A 16,203-nucleotide genomic window follows, 5' to 3' on the forward strand; every position below is an offset into this window, starting at 1 on the left:
AGTAGGGCTCTCCCTGCACCGACAATCCCAGGAATTGAGTGTGTTGGCCTCGGGTGGGGCACAACCGAGAGCATGGCCATCTGGCTGGTGTATCGCGCGCCCAATGCATCTCCAGATGCCCTGCCTGCCCTGCTAGAGGTGGCCGCCGCCTGGACACTACAGTTCCCCAGACTATTAATTCTGGGGGTCTTTAATGTCCATACGGAATTGCCGTCTTCTGGCAACGGGCTGGACCTGGTGTCAGCCATGGTGACGCTAGGGCTCTCGCAATTTGTTGTTGGCCCTGTCCACCAGGCAGGTCACACCCTGGACTTAATTTTCGGAGCAGGGTTGAGTATGGATCCGGTCACGACTACTGCCGTGCCGCGGTTGGACCACTATACCCTGAAGACTCGGCTTAGGTTGCCATCTCCCCCTCAACTGGGCGCCGAGCACATTTCAGCTCGCCTGCGGAGACTTATGGATCTAATTGGATTCCTGAATGCTCTGCGGGACCCAATGCCTCCCGGCACTTCTCTAGATGGACTGGTCAGCGACTGGCATGACAGAATGCTGGCAGCCATTGATGAGATAGCTCCCAAACGCCCTCTCCGACCCCGTCTCAAGCGGGCTCCATGGTATACGGAGAAGCTCCGCCAGAAGAAACGGGAACTGAGACGTCTAGAGCGAGTTTGGAGGAAGACTCGTAACTAAGAATCTAGAACATCTTATAGAATGCAGTTAAGAGCCTATGAGATGGCGGTGAAGTCAGTGAAACGAAACTTTTACTCGACCAACATCACGTCTGCGCACTCACGCCCATCACAATTATTTAGGATAGTCCGATCTCTCACCGCCCTCGATGAAGGGCGCCAAAATAATAGCCAATTGGACATTACCTGTGAGGCATTTGCGAGTCACTTCGCAGACAAAATCTCGAGGCTTCGTCGTGACCTTCCTTCAACTTTAGACACAGAAAGTGAACTAGAGGCCCCTTGGCCGTCTTTGGAGAGGACAATGAGTCACTTCAGATGACTCTCACAGACTGAAGTGGACAGGATGCTAGCAGCAACGAAGCCAACCACTTGCCCACTAGACCCCTGCCCATCATGGCTCCTAAAAACAACAGACAGAAGAATATGAGCCCCCCTCCGGGAAATAATTAACCTCTCCCTCTCTACAGGAGAATTCCCGGAGGGTCTAAAAGAGGCAGTGGTACGCCCGTTACTCAGGAAACCGTCCCTGGCTGCGCAAGACCCTGACAACTATCGCCCCGTTTCGCACTTAGCGTTTCTGGGGAAGTTAGTCAAAAGGGCTGCTGTGGACCAAATATCAGCATTCCTGGAGGAAACTTCAGCACTTGACCCATTTCAGTCGGGCTTCCGGCCTGGACATGGGGTGGAGACAGCGCTAGTCACCCTGATGGATGACCTCCGACGTCAGCTAGACCAGGGCGGGTCAGCGCTGCTCATACTACTAGACCTATCGGCAGCGTTTGACACAGTAGACCATGAGCTCCTAGCTTGCTGCCTCGCCGACACCGGAATATGGGGAACGGCCCACAAATGGCTGAATTCCTTCCTCCGGGGCCATGGATAGAGGGTAGTGATAGGAGAGAGAATATCTAACCAACACCAGCTCACATGTGGAGCCCCACAAGGAACAGTCCTCTCTCCTATCTTATTTAACATCTTTATGCTCCCTCTGGCTCAGCTGGTGCGGAGGTTTGGGCTGGGTTGCCACCAATATGCGGATGACACCCAGCTTTACCTCCTGATGGATGACTGCACTGACTCCCCCCCAGAATCCTTAGCCAGATGTCTGGAAGCCGTGACAAAATGGATCAAACAGAGTTGCCTGAAGCTCAACCCTACAAAGACTATGGTTGGGTAGGAAGGGACCATGGGAGGGAGCACATCTGCCCACCCTGGATGGTGTGCAGCTCTTACCAACACACTCCACCAGGAACCTGGACGTGATCCTGGATTCTTCCTTTACAATGGAAGCCCAGGTCACAAAGGTAGCGCGGCTGGCATTCTACCACTTCCGCCAAGCCAAGCTACTAGCGCCCTACCTGGACCCAGAACACCTAGCCACAGTGATCTATGCGACGGTCACCTCTAGGCTGGACTTCTGCAACTCGCTCTACGCAGGCCTACCGTCATCCTTGATCCGGAAACTACAACTGGTACAGAATGCTGCGGCCAGGATTCTCACTAAAACATCATGGAGATCCCACATCCGGCTGGCACTCCAACAACTTGGCTGGCTCCCAGTTGAATTTCGGATTAAGTTTAAGGTTCTGGTAATCACCTTTAAGGCCATACGCGGTTTGGGCCCAGTGTATCTGAGAGACCGCCTTCCTGCCTATACCCCCAAAAGAGTCTTACGCTCTGCCACCTCCAACTGGCTGCGGATCCCTGGCCCCAGAGAAACTCGTCGGACTCCACAAGGGCCAGAGCCTTCTCGGTCCTGGCCCCCACCTGGTGGAACGAGCTCCCTGAGGAAATCAGAGCCCTGCCCAAACTTCCACAGTTCCGCAGCGCCTGCAAGAGGGAGCTCTTCCACCAGGCATTTGCTTGAGGCTGACCGACTCAGAACACCTGCTGGTCCCCCCAGACGCCTGCCCATGACTCTCCCAAAGTTACTGTTAATTGTTATTATATTATAATTGTGGTTTTGTAATCTTTTTGATGTTTGATGTTATGTAATGTTCCATGTAAGTTATAATGTTCTGTGTAAACCGCCCAGAGCTGCAAAGAAATGGGCGGTATAGAAATCTAAACAAACAAACAAACAAACAAATAAATAAAAGGAGCAGGAAGTCTCCAGTTGAGCCAATAGGGAGGAGATGATTTGAAAACATCAGGAAGTTCTTAATCTACCAATGCACAATACACCTCTCCTCTGGCCCCTGCAGGGTATTCTTCTTATGAAGTTAATTTGTGGTTCCCTTGCTTCCCACAACATTTTACTCATGTGTTTCCTCCTTCTCCCATGACCTGCAGGTTCATGATCTTGACCCTGATGCCCAGGGGGCAGGCAGTCCCACAGGCTCTTTCTAGCCCCTGGGGGCATCTGACAGGCCTGCTTCAGGACTCCCCAATCGTGGCCACGGTTGTTCTTTTCCAGGCCCCTGCAGTTCCCCACAGCGAAAGTAAAATAATCCCCCAGCCCAAAGTGCCTGCGAGCATGCTCTTGTTATGAAAGTGCGATCCACCTCTGCCTGTTTATCGCACCCAAATCTTTTTGTGATTCATCATTTGCATGTATGAGTGCTTGTTCCATTCCTGGCAGGAGGACGGGGTTCATTCAGCAGGAAGACTCATAGCATTGCCTGCAGCCACTCAAAGGTGATCAGCCAAGCACAGGGAAGGTGGAAGCGCATCACTCACCCTCCAGCAACCCCAGCTTCTAGCAGGTGGCACCCACTGAGTGCCTGTCCCCCCCCCAATGCTGTGTGAGCATTGCCCCTGGGGAAACTCATGTCAGGAGTGTTTTGGGGGCAGTTCCCAGAAGGGAGCCATAGGGCAGTGTGTGAATACAGGACAAACTTCACCATCTCATCGGGTTCAGTGTTTTGCTCACCGCTGAGGTGTCAACTTGAACTCTGGGGTCGCTTGGCAGTCCTAAGGCAGCTCTATATCGGCCAAGCTGTTCCCAAGCCTGGGGAACTTCTTGAAGGCGTAATTCTGGCATGGACATGGAAGGCAGAGGTGGAAGGGGCACGGTGCTCAGGACCTGTGGGCAATACCCCCTCAGTGCCAGCCTTTAGGCGGGTCTGCAGTTCTCTCCGAATCACAACTATTCTCCAGACCAGGAGTAGTCAAACTGCAGCCCTCCAGATGTCCATGGACTACAATTCCCATGAGCCCCTGCCAGCAAATGCTGGCAGGGGCTCATGGGAATTGTAGTCCATGGACATTGGGAGGGCTGCAGTTTGACTACCCCTGCTCCAGACAGCAAAGATCCGTCCTCCTCGAGAAAACAGCAGCTTCACAAAGTGAACTCGGGAATCACATTCCTGTGTGAAAACGAAAGAGGGGAGGAAAGAAACCCAACCTGTGATCGCTTGTCTCTTTATGCCCCCCACAGGGTTCTTGACTCTGTGGGTGCTAATCTGCTTGTGGTCCCTGGCCCCAGAGAAGCACACCTGGCCTCGACCCGGGCCACTGCCTTTTTGGTCCTGGCCCCGATCTGGCGGAATGCGCTCCCAGAAGAGCTGAGGCGTGCCAGAAGATGTGTTCCACATCAATAGATAAAAGGTTGAGAAATCTAAAAATCCTTATAATAAAATATATTCAATCAAACAATCAATCAAATACCTTTATTGGCATAATAATAGTAATAATAAAACATTTATACAAAAGACAAGGTGGTTCAGATCCCAGGTCACTTGGAGAAAATCCCATGAAGGAATTTTGCAGTGCCTTCAGTTATTTGAGGGTTACTATCCGATAAGAGAAAGTGCACTATTGTTGCAGGACTGTGAGTCTTGCTTGCCCCCCACAAGAGGAAATATGTGCCGTTCTCTGAGATGGTTATGTTGCTCACAAAAGAGAATGTGTTCCACTGACTCAGGTTTCTTTGCAGGACATGGGCAGAGTCTGTCAGTATATTGGATTTTAGCGTACCGACTTTTAAATAAAATATGTTAAATAACATGTTTTATTGCATAGTGCTGAGCAAGGTCAATTAAAAAGAATGCATTAACATCACAGTAGAAAATATGTAAAAACCCACACAGAGATTATTCCATTTCAGTCCAGGAGACGTTTACGTTTTTGAGAAATCAACCTGGTGATCATGAATTCTTTACATCCATCATAGACCCAGGGTATGTATTGGTATCTCATTAAAGTACAGACCCATGCTTAGTCTCCCTGGCTGTAAAAAGGGATTTTTTTGTATATGGATATGCTGTTTATGTATGTGTAGGTTGGTAATTGACCTCTGAAGAAGATCCAATTGGATCAAAATGTGTCAGGTCATTTTGGTATCTGTGGCATATTTTTGACCTTGTTTAGCACTATGCAATAAAAGCTGTATTTGAAATATTTTTATAACAATAATTTTTAGATTTTCCAATGTGACAGTTCAGCCAATTGCTCCCAATAAGCAGTTTTTTGAAGAAAATCTCTTTACTGAAGATACAACAATGCTGATCTCTAAATCCTTGCTAAGACTAAACACCTAGGAACCATTGTCCTGCCTTAGCCTCTACCATCACCCTCAGCTCTCCCCTGCCTCCTCATTTGGATGGGAAACATTAGAGATTTCCTCCCCCATATCCAGGCCAGACAGATAGAACTGGCACCTCCTGCCTCAAGGTCAGGGAGAGGTAATGCATTCCCACACATCAACAAGTGTTATAGCCGGCATTCCTGGTGCAAGCTGCATTACCTCAAACTAGCTACAATTCACGCCTAAAATAATCAATTAATGCAGGATGAAAAGCAGATAGAAACAGCAGATGGCAAAAGCTGGGTTACATGGTTTTGAACCTCAGTCTTTTTGGTTCTTTGTCACATCCCTGTTCTCCATGCTTTGTATACTTCCCCTAATCTGGCTTGGTGTTGTGGTGGTTTTGTGGCAGCCTCTGATCTAGAGAACTGGGTTTGATTCCCCACACCTCCCCCACTTGCAGCCAGCTGGGTGACCTTGAGTCAATTCCAGTTCTCTCAGAGTTCTCTCAGCCCCTCCTATCTCATGGAAGTGATGGGGAAACGATTGTAAACCACTTGGAGACTCCTTCGGGTAGTAAGTGGGGTATAAAAAACTACTCTTCTTCTAAAGCAGTCTTTCTCAACCTTTTTACCATTGAGGCACCCCTGAAACATTCTTCAGGCTTCGAGAAACCCCAGAAGTGGTACAATCATCAAAATACGATTGGGAAGCACAGCTGTGGACACTCCCACCCGGGGCCCCTCCCCTTCCCACCCCCTCCAGGCCCATCATTGTCCATTCTGCGGGAGGGGAGGGTGGGCTGACATGACCAAATATAGTTATATGTTTAACACATTTAAAATATATATTGAAAAAGTAATTTGCTTCCACCCACTCAGGAAACCCTTCCAGGGCCATCAAGAAACTCCAAGGCTTCACGAAGCCCTGGTTAAGAAGGCGTGTCCCCAAGCCTTTCAAGTGGGTCACCACATCCCATTGCAGAATGTCTCCTGGATCAGATTTTCCAGAAGTGAAATGGGACGAACACTGCTCCAGGCTGTGCGCACACAACTACATGTTGATCTTCTTGTGGAAACGTGCATGCCTCCTCTCCCAAGACCTGCCCACTTATAGATGAGGCGGGAGCCCTGCATTAAGTAGTGGGGCCTCCACAATACCCCCCGCCCAACAGTGGAGCACAGCTTACCAGCCCTGTAAGGGGCTCTCCGTGGAGGCCTTGAGAAGCTTCTCACTCTCGCTGCCTCTCTTGAAACACATCAGCACCCAGAGCAGGAGGGGGAAGCGCTTGTTAAGCACCTGCATGCACTGCGGATGCGCTACACTCGGTGCATTGTGAGTGGTGCAAGCAAGTGTGCCCAAGGTGGAGACAAGAGAATTGGGATTGAAAGGGCTGATCTCAGTACCAAACTACGCATTTTTGCAAAGCCAGAAAGTTAAAGCAGAAGCTTCAAGGAGAGTCCCGGGGTGCCACGGAGACGGAAGCTATTCCAGCCTGAGTCTTAGTGAGTGCTGATTTATGAACACATATTATTTATGTACCGTTACATTTATATTCTGTCCTCACTCCATAGGCTCAGATTGCAACCAAGATAAATTCCAAACCACACAAAATAGAAATTTGAATTAATTTGAAGTCAGTTTTAAGGAAACATTAAACAAAAAATATTAAACAAAAAAACCTCTCCCCCAATGCTCCCTGTAGGATAATCATGCGCTACTGAAACATGCACACAGCAGCATAGACCAGCGCAGCACTCCCATTATTATACAGACCAATTCAGCTGCATACATTGCTGTCCGTTCTGAGAGACACTGATCCCTATACCTCCTGTACCAAGGACATTACATGGAGCCTCATTAGTGTAGGTCCCCCCCTCCCCATTTCAGCTCTACTCTTTGTATAAGCATTGAAAACTGAGTGTCACTTCTCAGGATTGAGTAAGATTACTTGACTCCTGTGTTACCAGATCTAAACTGGAAACTGTATCTTGTGTGTGTTGCAGCCTTCTAAGCCCAATTCCAGTAATTTAAAAAATGGTGGGAACCTGCTGATCCACTTTTTGTAACCCCAGAGGAAAGAATGGAACAAGTGCCAATTTATTGTTTTGGCATTCAACACCATAAATCTGCAAAAGAAGCCCAGTCCAGACAGGCGTGGTGCTTTCTGATGAAATGGCAGGAATTCAAAGTGTCCAGGGCTGATTCTGCACTTACTTTGTTTTTTTCTGTCATAGATCCTGCTGAATTCAGATCGATTTGAACTCGGGTCTTCCTCTATCCCCCCCCCCCCCCGCCATTGAAACAGAAAAGTGTTCTGCACTAGATTGGAGAAGCTCAGATTGGGGATGGGAGCCAAGTGAAGCAGAAGTCTCTTTCTTTTACTGAATTGGGGGGGGGGGAGGATTGGAGGCGGCAGAGGAGGGGGAATAAATCCAAGAGGCAAATCTCTTTTGAGAGAAGTTAGGGCTTCCGGAGCGTAGTCACTTTAAGACAAGCCTTGCATCTGGAACCAGGAAGACTTTGAATTAATGCCCTGGCCAGTCAGGGAAGACTTCTTTGCTGTGAGGCATGGAGAAGGAAGTTAATTTGCAAAAGGCAGAAATCTGCACACTTACTGATGGTGATTTTTCACATATCAAGGGTTATATCCACTTCTGGATATCACAGGGAAAGGTAGGGTCATTCCAGATCACTCATGCATGTTGCAGAGGGAAAATTTATAGTGCCCCAAATCAGAATGGAAATTGAATTCAGTATAGACAGGAGGGATTTATTTGAGCTGACACTGGGTAAGAAGCCCCATGCAGACTACACCCAGGTCTCCCAGAGGAAGAGAGACATGCAGCCCTTGCAAATGGCCTCTTCCCTGGTGCACATTGAGAGGAGCTCAACTATGGCTTTTCCTATGCTATGAATTAACATTAAATGCTAACATTAGAGAGGGGTCAGCTCTGAAACCAATATGCAGGCTGCTTTCAACGGGAAGGGTACTGAAAACTTTCCAACTAACAAACACTATCTCCTATTGAAACAGAGTCAGGTGGATGGCCATGTTGGTCTGAATCAACGGGACAAATTTGGAGTCTAGTCAAGCACCTTGAAGACCAACCAAGTTTTATTCAAGGTATGAGCTTTTGTGGGCACGCCCACTTCATCAGCTACTCTGCAATGGGACTTAGCAGTCCATACGGACAGGGAAAGTGTGAGCAGTAAATTCAGTACCAGAAAGGGAATCTGGTAAATATTTTAATTAAGCGGTATGTTAATTTACTGCTCATACTCTACCTAGAAGTATGATGTGCTAACTCCCATTGAGAGCCAGTTTGGTATAGTGGTTAGGAGCGTGGACTTCTAATCTGGCAAGCTGGGTTTGATCCTGCACACCTCCACATGCAGCCAGCTGGGTGACCTTGGGCTCACCACAGCACTGATAAAACTGTTCTGACCGGGCAGTGATATCAGGGCTCTCTCAGCCTCACCAACCTAACAGGGTGTCTGTTGTGGGGAGAGGAAAGGGAAGACAACTGTAAGCCAGTTTGAGCCTCCTTCAGGTAGAGAAAAGTGGGTATAAGAACCAACTCTTCTTCTTCTTCTTCTTCTTCTTCTTCTTCTTCTTCTTCTTCTTCTTCTTCTTCTTCTTCTTCTTCTTCTTCTTCATTGCAGTGTAGCTGACAAAGTGTGCATACACACAAAATCTTATCCCCAGAACAAAACCAGATTGGTCTTAAAGGTGCTATGGGTTCTGCCACTTTCTCTTGCCCATGTAAAATACAACGCTGCTAATTGTAGTGGTACACATGGATCAGAACCTGAACTTGAACTGGATTCCACAAATATGACCAGCAGCAGGGAATCACGCCTTAGTGACCACCTTTCCAACCCCATGGGAGCCCTCCACTTTGCTCTCTCCCTCTTGCTGCTTCTGGATGGCTTACCAGGTGGATGGATAAACAGTACCCTCTGAAGGACTTGGGGCAGGAGGGGCTGACTGTGGGCTTGGCTCCAAGGGCACTCAGAAGCCAGCCACTGGGGTGCTCATGAAGTGGGCCGATACCTCCCAACAGATGTTTGTTGCTGTGCCAGCAGGCTCCATTGGGATGGGTTCCTGCCATCCAAGGGGCTACAAAGCACAGAGTCTCCCCTTCTCAAAGTCTTCTTCGCCAGCCAGAAGTGCAGAGATCATGACTGGATTCCCAAAACTGCTCCAGGTTTTCTCTCTGGCGCTTGCAAAGCCTTTAAAAGTTTGTTTTGTGCAAGCAGCAGGTGCAAAGCAAGAGAGACACAGAGGAGCACAAATTTGCAACATCAGCTGTGAACAATGCACTTCTTTGCTTCTTAGCGTGGGAAAAGAGAGTTTCTGGAGGGTTCACAAGCAGCAAATGGGGAAAAAGAATTTTAAGAAAACCCTCATTTTAAAGAAGGAAATAGGGTTTTGGTGCCACTCGTCTTGTGCTGGCATGGGTATTGTGTATTGTACCTCAATCTCCTGAGCCTCTTGTGGTACAGAGTGGTAAGGCAGCAGACATGCAGTCTGAAAGCTCTGCCCATGAGGCTGGGAGTTCAATCCCAGCAGCCGGCTCAAGGTCGACTCAGCCTTCCATCCTTCCGAGGTCGGTAAAATGAGGACCCAGCTTGCTTGTTGGGGGGTTAGTGGTAATGACTGGGGAAGGCACTGGCAAACCACCCCTTATTGAGTCTGCCATGAAAACGCTAGAGGGCATCACCCCAAGGGTCAGACATGACCCGGTGCTTGCACGGGGGATACCTTTACCTTTACCTTTACCTCAATCTCCATTGTCAAGTACAGATCTTTAAGAATCACTCTGCATTAGCCGTCAGTCCTAGGCAGAATGATACCCTTCTCAGCCCGTGGAGCCCTGGACCAGCTGGCTCAAACCCTGGCTGGTCTGTGGATAAGAAAGAGACCAGCAAGGAATATTAGAGTCTTGAGGGGGAGGCAGGCAATGAAAAAACACCCCTGATTGTCTCTTGCCTCGGAAACCCTGAGAGGGGTGATCATAATAAGCCTGCGGGTTTGGTAGACACTCTTGGTATCAACTTCGTAGCTCTTGTATCAACGTCAACTCCAACCAGAAACACCAAGCACTCAACAACAGAACACGACATATATACTTGTACAAGCTTGCCAAAGAACCTGATTGGTCCTGAATTGGTCCTTGCCAAAGAACCTGATTGGTCCTTAATGGGAGCAGTTCATTGGTCTCTAAGTTCACGTAAAGGTAGTCTCTGATTGGCTGGTGCTTCATTAGCATAGTGGTTGTCATTAGAAGTATGGAGATCACAGATATAACAGTCCTTGCCACCAAACCCACCGACTTTGCCAGACTTATAAGGGGGTCAGTCTGTCTAGGAGAGCACAGGAGATGCTAATTCTGTGAAGGCTTAAGGGGGTGGCAGGTTACAGTGGAGGAGTAATAGGGCTGTGGGTGTATAGTGCAGGAGGTTGGACTAGATGACCCAGGAGGTGCCTTCCAACTCTATGATCCGATGATTCTAGGACAGGTAATTTTTGAAAAAAAATGGGAAAAGATACGCAGGGATGGAGTGGGAAACGAGGAGTTTCATTGTGGCTGCTGTGTTTGTACTCCATTCCTCAGCCCAACACAGAGCTCCTGAAACAGCCCCAAGCCAAACCTGGGCAGGTGGACTCAAATACAACCCCCCATGTTGGGTGAGGTTGACATACAGATACAGTGCACTCAAGATAGAAGCCATAGCTCAAAGGCTCCGCCTCTTCCAGAATTTTGTCTGGTCTGAGAGTGTTCTATAATAGAATCTTTACCACTTGGCATGGCGGGGCCGGGGTGGGGGCAGCGGGTGTCGTCTTGGAAGGCTTTGCTCTGCTGTAGGGAAAAATCCCCAAAGGTTAGTGCAGCAAGGAGTGCACTAACATGAGAATATAATGCCCTAGAGCAGGGGTAGTCAAACCCCTCCAGATGTCCATGGACTACAATTCCCATGAGCCCCTGCCAGCAAATGCTGCAGTTTGACTACCCCTGCTGTAGAGGGTCCCTGCACAGCCATTCTCCCCAGGGGAACTGACCTCTGGAGAACGCTTGTCATTTCGGGAGACGCCTCCCTTGGGATAATCAAAGCAGCAAGTGGGAGCTGGGATTTCCGGTGAGTTTCTTCGGTCAAAGCCAGTCTGCTCCCATGTTTTCCTTGTACTGCTTTTGGAACTGTCTCTCGTCTTCCCATTGAAAACTGAATGGAATAGTTAGAGAGGGAAGGAGAAGAACGTACGGCACAAAGGAAATAATAATGTACCTTGACCCGATTTTTTAAGACAAATACTTTAGACTCCTTGGATGCCCCCTGCTCAGAAGTCAATCCCAGGCCCTCAAGCGTGGGCGAGGCAGTCTTCCTTCAACTGTGCTGAGATTCAGGGTGGCGTCACTGGACCTTGTTGTCCTTCCTCGTTCTGCAGATTCCACGGAGACAGGAGCTCCCCAGATCCAGGCTGGGAAACTCCTGGAGATTTGGTCATAGAGCCTGGGGAGGATGGGGGACCCCAGTGGGGCACAGTGCCATACACCCCCCACCCCTCCAAAGCATCCATTTCCTCCCGGGGAACTGAAAACCGTAGTCTGGAGATGAGATGTGACTCAGGGGATCTTCAGGTCCCACCTGGAGGCTGGCCTCCTTAAAAGAAGCATTCTGATTCAAGTACACCTGAGGCCCTTGAAACCTCGAGATAATCTCATTTTCTGATCGGGAGATGCTTATTACCTGGAATATATGAGCATTTCCTTCTGAATCCTGCCAAGACGTTTATTATGTGCACAAGGAAATCTCTCAGGGTTTTTACAGCTGTGAGTTCATTGTTTGCTTCTCTCATAATGCTGCTTCCCTCTGAGGCTCCTGAGTCCAGCCCCTGTTGAAATCCACAAACTGGGCAGAATTGTGGACTTAGATGGCGGGAGCCAGGGCACCTTGAGACACACATATTCCACAATCTCTGGGGCAGTCTGTTGCTTCACAAGTCGATTCCCTCACAGAAAGAAAAGCATTGGGATCACATCTCCCAGACAACAATTGGGTCTATCATGTCATGGGATAATGATGTGATGCTGTAATCCAGGAGTCCCCATTGAGCATGCTGAGGCTCCTTATTTTATCAAGACCTTTCCCAGCACCTGCCTAATGAATTTAGATTGAATGTACAAATATTTATTTATTTATTGAATTTCTATGCCACCCTTTCATAAGGCTCAGGGCGGTTTACATAAAACTTCATGAATATACATAGAAATCTAGTGACAGGAACATAAGAGTGGTTCCATAATTGAACATAACAAATTATAACAAAATACTGTAACAGATTCGCAGTGCAACAACTCCTCACAGCTTTTAACAAGAACCCGTGAGAGGTCAGCATGGCTCAGATCATGGAGTGCATATTTGGGGGACCAACAGATGTTGTTGAGTTGGCCGGCCTCAGCCAAATGCCTGGTGGAGGAGCTCCCTTTTACATGCCCTTCAGAATTGTAGTAGGTCAGGAAGGGCCCTGATATCTTTGGGGAGCTCGTTCCACCAGGTGGGGGCCAGGACCGAGAAGGCTCTGACCCTGGTTGGGGTCCAGCATGCTTCTTTGGGGCCAAGGATCACTAGCCCATTGGAGAAATTTTGGAGAAATTGAGGAAGTCATATAGCAGGAAACAAACCCCCACTGAAACCAGCACAGATGTAGCTAAGGGCAACTTTTACACTCAGCTCCAAGATGTACTAGATTCAATCCCACAGACGGATTTGACTATACTGGCTGGAGATTTCAAGGCCTATATCAGTACTGACAGGTCCGGTTGGGAGGAAATAATGGGCAGATTTGGCCATGGGAAGATATGTGACAAAGGACTGCATCTCATGTCTTTTGCTGCATCAGGTAATTTTATCATTTGGAATGCTACCTTCAGTATCCCACAAAACATCAACTAACATGGAGAAATCCATCAGGCAAGGAGTCAGCAATACCGGACTATATCCTGGTCAACTCCAGGTTCCGTTCATCACCCAAACATGTCCTGGCCATGAGAGGACCTGACAAGAAGATCTGATCAATACCTGGTACAAGCCAAGGTACAACTGCGACCAAGACACGTGCACCAGCCAAAATGAATTGGGCATGTCTGAGAGAGCTGGTACTCAGACAAAAATTTCAAATTGTTTTATCAAATACATTTGCCCTTCTTGAAACATCAGATGACATGGACATATAAGAAGAAGAAGAGTTGGTTCTTACATGCCGCTTTTTCCTACCCGAAGGAGGCTCAAGCGGCTTACAGTCGCCTTCCCTTTCCTCTCCCCACAACAGACACCTGTGGGGTGGGTGAGGCTGAGAGAGCCCTGATATCACTACCCAGTCAGAGCAGTTTTATCAGTGCCGTGGTGAGCCCAAGGTCACCTAGCTGGCTACCTGTGGGAGAGCGTAGAATCGAACCTGGCATGCCAGAATAGAAGTCCGCACTCCTAACCACTACACCAAACTGGCTCTTTTCATAGATGAAAAGGAGCTCTCAGAATCTCTCAGAATGTGCCACCTCTTTATGTCCACCCATCCAATGCCAAACACAACCATGGATTTCAGATGAATGTATAAACCTCATAGAAAAACATAAACGAGCCAAACAAGTTGACTTTGAGCAGAACTGAAGACTGAACAAAGAGGTTAGACAGAAGAGGAAAGAGGAAACAGAAGCCCATTGGAACAATATTTCAGCAGACCTGGAAGAAGCAGCATCCCCACATGAATACAGAACCCTATAGCAGACCCTCAAATGACTAAGTGGTAAAGCTAAGTTGACAAATTATGATATTAAGAAAGAAGATGGTACTTTTGTGAGATCTACTACCGAACACCTGCAGCGATGGAAATAATTCTTTAACGAGCTATACAACCATGATGCATCTCAGGGGCCACCACCAGAACTGCCACCTACTGACTTGCCAGAAAATATATTCATCAGCAGTGAACCAACTATCAATGAACTAAAAACCGCAATAAAATCATTGAAGAATGGAAAGGCACCTGGAGTAGACCAAGTTACTGCTGAAATGATTAAAGCTGGGGGAGACATTCTGCTACAGCAGCTCCACAGCCTCTTAACTCTCATATGGCACTCAGAATGCATCCCTTCAATATGGAAGAAAGCCATCATAGTCCCAATCCTGAAGAAAGGTGACAACCGAGAATGTAAGAATTACCGGGGCATCAGCCTCTTGTCAGTTATTAGCAAAATGTTCATGAAGATCATACAATCAAGGCTACAGGAACATCACGAAGAGCAGGCAGGATTTAGGCCACAGAGTAGAGAAGAGCAGGAAGGATTTAGACCACATTGGGGCTGTATAGATCAAATGTTCACCATCCATCAACTAGCATAGGAAAGAATTAGGTGCGGTTAGAGAACTGTCATTGTCTTTATTGACTTCAAATCCGCTTTTGACTGTTTCCACTGGCCTTCTCTATGGAAGGTACTAGAAACTAAAAATGTACCCCCAAAAATAATCACACTCCTCCAAATAACATATAATGGTTCAACAAGCCAAGTTTGGTGTAGTGGTTAGGAGTGCGGACTTCTAATCTGGCATGCCAGGTTTGATTCTGCACTCCCCATATGCAACCATCTGGGTGACCTTGGGCTCGCCATGGCACTGATAAAATTGTTCTGACTGGGCAGTGATATCAGGGCTCTCTCAGCCTCACTCACCCCACAGGGTGTCTGTTGTGGGGAGAAGAATGGGAAGGCGACTGTAAGCCGCTTTGAGCCTCCTTCGGGTAGGGAAAAGCGGCATATAAGAACTAACTCTTCTTCTTCTTCTTCAAGTGTGAATTCAAAATGAGCTAACAGAAGTGTTGACCATCCACACTGGAGTGCATCAAGGATATGTGGCCTCTCCCCTAATTTATACTATCGTAGTTGATGCTATTATAAGAACAGTATTCAAGAATAGACATGGAGTTAAAATATGGCCAAAACAACTTCCTGACAGATGTAATGTTTGCAGATGATAGGGCCATATTTGCCGATACAGATGCAGGGGCTACTAACATCCTTTATGATATTGCCTACATTGCCCAATCTTATGGCTGAAAAATAAATGTGGACAAAACCAAAGTCGTAACCACAGATGGATCACTGACAAATGTATACCTGAGTGGAGCAAGTCAAAGAATTTAAATACTTAGGTTCATTGGTGCAAGAAAAGAAGTGTCATCTACTACTGAGGCCCACAATAGGATTGGCCAAGAATCATCAGCATTTGCCACAGAGACAAGTGGTGTCTCTGGAAGAAGACAAACATTTCTCTCAAGACCAAAGTTCATCTCTCCTGGACTCTAATCCTGCCAATCCTATATGGATCAGAAACATGAACTTTACTAAAACCTGATATAAACAAACTCGAGCCCTTCCAAATGCAATGTCTGCAGTAGATTCTGGGTGTCTCCTGATCGAAATGAGACAATTCAGACAAAATGTGACAACCAGCCGCAAATTAAAGAACAAATCCAAAAGCACAGAGTGCAATGGTTCGGCCATGTCTGCAGAATGAACACCAGCAGACTGCCTCATAAACTCCTCCAGCGAGAACGACCAACTGAATGGAAGATCCAGTGATGGGCAACAAAGAAAACATGGCTGAAACAGACCAAGGAAGACCTTAAAAACTAACAATTGACTATCCACATAGTCAGAACTACTGCCAACAATCGCCAAGAGTGGAAACGTATTATAAACCAGGCAAAAATTCCAGCGGCTCCTACAGCACCTCAGTATTGGCTGAGAAGACAATATGCTCAACGGAACGCCAGCTAAAGGATAAAAGAGAGACGACAACTGCGGAACAATTGGTGCAAAATCTCAGGTTTCCCTTGGAAACCAACATGAAGAAAAAAGAAAGGAAGTCCGTACTGTGGAAAACGTCCAGGTGAACGACCTCTGTCAGTTGTGATATCTGGAGATCTCCAGCTATCACCTGGAGGTTGGCAAGCCTTGGTGGCATCCACAGTTGCTCTTG

This window comes from Paroedura picta, chromosome 2, assembly GCF_049243985.1.
Source record: "Paroedura picta isolate Pp20150507F chromosome 2, Ppicta_v3.0, whole genome shotgun sequence".
NCBI classification, from domain to species: Eukaryota; Metazoa; Chordata; class Lepidosauria; order Squamata; family Gekkonidae; genus Paroedura; species Paroedura picta.